This window comes from Eumetopias jubatus, unplaced genomic scaffold (genome assembly GCF_037043125.1).
Source record: "Eumetopias jubatus isolate StellerSeaLion01/CBP00866 unplaced genomic scaffold, mEumJub1_p1.0 scaffold_11, whole genome shotgun sequence".
Lineage (NCBI taxonomy): Eukaryota > Metazoa > Chordata > Mammalia > Carnivora > Otariidae > Eumetopias > Eumetopias jubatus.
In genome coordinates, this window is record NW_028274817.1 from 11,893,259 (window position 1) to 11,896,569 (window position 3,311).

The following is a 3,311-nucleotide window of genomic DNA, read 5'->3' on the forward strand; positions in this document are numbered from 1 at the left end:
CTTGGGGAGGTTTTTAACCTGGGACTGGGGCTTTGTTTGGGGGAATGTTTTGACTACGGATTCCATATCTTTAATAGCTATAAGGATATTCAGGTGATCTCCTTTTCCTGAATAACTTGAGTGGTTTTGTTTTTCGGTGAATATCTCAGTTCCATCAGATTACCAAATTTATTGGCACAAAGTTGTTCATAATATAGCCTTACTATCTTTTAAAGCTATAGTTATAATACTAGTCTCATTTGGGATGTTGATAATTCATGTCTTCTCTTTTTTCTTGAGCAGATTTGCTAGAGATATATCAGTTTTACTGATCTTTTCAAAGAAACAGAATTTAGTTTCATTGATTTTTTGGTGTTTCTGTTTTTTCATTTTTATCTTCTCTTGATTCTTTTCTTCATTTTGTTTGTTTTGGGTTTAATTTCCTGTACTCTTTCCAGTTTTTGAGGTAGCAGCTTAGATTATTGATTTAAGACTTACTCCTTTTTCTAATTTATGCATTGACTGCTGTAAAATTTCCCTGTCCACACTGGTTTTTGTCCATATGTTTTTATTTTTATTCAACTCAAAAAAATTTTTTTAAATTGTATTTGTCATTGAGAGAGAGAGTGTGTGTGTGCACACACAAGCAGGGGGAGCGGCAGGCAGAGGGAGAAGCAGGTTCATTCTCTGCTGAGCAGGGAGTCCGATGTAGGACTTAATGCCAGGACCCTGAGGTCATGACCTGAGCCGAAGGCAGGCACTTAGCCGACTGAGCCACCCAGGTGTCCCTCAGCTCATTTTTTTTTCTAATTCTTCTTGTGACTTCTCTATTGTTTCATAAGTTATTTAGGAGTATATCCCTTAATTTCCAAGTATTTGGGGATATTCCAGACATCTTTCTGTTATTGATTTCTAGTTTAATTCTTTTTTATCCAGAGAACATACTTTGTATGATTTTAATTCTTTAAATATTTTTGGAGGACTTACACTTCAAAAAAGATGAAGTAGACATACTTTATCTTATCTTTACTCCCAAGTACAACTAAAACCCATGGAAGTTATATATACAACAAATATAAAAAGACTTTGAAACATGGAGAAGAATACAAACCATCTATGCACCTCAAAATCTGAGTTCCCTGGGTTTTCTTTTTCCTCGCATGTCCCAGACTTGGAGGTGGAGAAGTCAGCAACACAGAAGCATCAATGGGCACATACACACACCCCCAAAAAAAGAAGAATAAGAAGCAGCCCTAATGAAAGTACATTCTCTCTAGCCAAAGGACTAGGAAAGAGGCAGCCTAACAGAACCGAATCTTTAAGATAGTACTGCTATACTTCATCCAAACACCATAGAAAAAACTATGACCCTGCCCCCCACTCATACCAGTAAAGACAGAATGGGGAGCCTAGAGTTCTACCCTTGTGGATTATGACAAGGTGACCCAGTACTGCCACCAAGTCAGTGTCAGAGAAGTCCAAGTAGGGAACAACTTTCATTCCTGGAAGCTAGACATGAGCCCACTACCTCATGGTGTCAGTGAAGGTCATTTGGGTGCAATAGCAAGGAAGTCCTACCCCTTCAAGCCAGGAATGTAGTAATTGAGGCCTAATCGAAACCAGAACTCCCACTCACCACTTAACAGTAATGAGGTGCCTCCTCTTGACTGTCGACGGAGGCCAAGTGGGAAACTTGGATTTCTAACCCCACTTGTCAGCAATGAGTATATTTCACCCTCCCCCCGCCATAGTAGTGTCAGAGAAAGATAAGTGAGGTTTAAATAAATTAGGTTCAGAGTTTCATAACACAATATGAAATTCCCCCCATTTCAATAGAAAATTGCAAAAAGCCAGGAGGATCTCAAACTGAATGAAAAAAGATAATCAAGAGATGCTAACACCAGGATGACATAGGTATGAGAATTATCTGACAAAGATTTAATGGCAACCATCATAAAAATTATATGAAGGGACAATTGCCCCTGAATACACTTGAGAAAAGTGAAAAGATAAAAAGCTGCAGCAAAGAAATAGAATGTCTTAGTAAAGGTATAGAGGATGCAAAGAAGAACAAAATGTAACTTTTACAACTGAAAACACAACTGAAATAGAAAGCTCTGCATGGGTTTAACAACAAAATGGCGGCAGGGGGTGACAAAGGAAAGAATCAGCAAACTGGAACAATAACAAAAAAGAAAATATACTAAAAACATTTTTTTTAAAAGATTTTATTTATTTATTCATGAGAGACAGAGGGAGAGAGAGAGAGAGAGAGAGAGAGAGAGAAGCAGAGGGAGAAGCAGGCTCCCAAGGAGCAGGGAGCCCGATGCGGGACTCGATCCCAGGACACTGGGATCATGACCTGAGCTGAAGGCAGACGCTTAACGACTGAGCCACCCAGGCGCCCTAAAAACATTTTTGAATAGAGCTTCAGGAACCTGTGGAGCTATAACAAAATATTTAAGGTTAATATAATAAGAGTCCTGGAGTAGATAAAAAAAAAGAACAGAGCAAAAAAGTACTTAAAGAATAATGACTGAAAACTCCCCAAATGTAGCAAGGACATAAACATATTCAAGAATCTGAACAAACTGCAAAAGGATAATCCCAAAGAAATCCATGCCAAGACACGTTATGATCAAACTTTTGCAAAATAAAGGCAATGAAAAAAATCTTTAAAGCAGTAAGAGAAAACTGACACCTTGGTTATAGGGAGAAAAATTTGCAGTGAGAGATTCCTCATCAGAGGCCATGGAGGCAAGAAGAAAATGGCACCAAATTTGGGGAGTTTTTAGTCATAATTTCTTCAGATATTTTTTTCAGCACTGTACTCTCTCTTCCTTCTGCGATTTCAGTGACATAATTGTTAGAACTTTGATTTTGTTTCTGCGTGCCTGAGGCTCTGTTTTTGAATTTATTTTTTGCTCTTTGTTTTTTGGGTTAGATCGTTTCTATTGATTTACCTTCAATTTCACTAATTTGTTCTCTTTTCTCCCCATTCTGCTACTGAGCCCATCCAGTCTGCTTTTTATTTTAGTTATTGTGTTTTTCAGTTCTAAAATTTACATTTTTGTGTATATGTTTTATTTTTTCCCAAGACATTCTATCTTTCTAGTTATTCTACCCTTGTTGTGGCATTTTTATAACAGCTTCTTTAAACAGATAATTTTTAAGTAGCTGCTTTGTCAGATAATTCTAGCATCTGTGTCATCTTTGTATTGACGTCTATTGATTATTTTTTTCCATGCAAATTTACATTTTTCTGGTTCTTCATATGTTTAGTAATTTTAGATTTTTATTGGGTGTTTTAAATAGCATATTATGAGATTCTG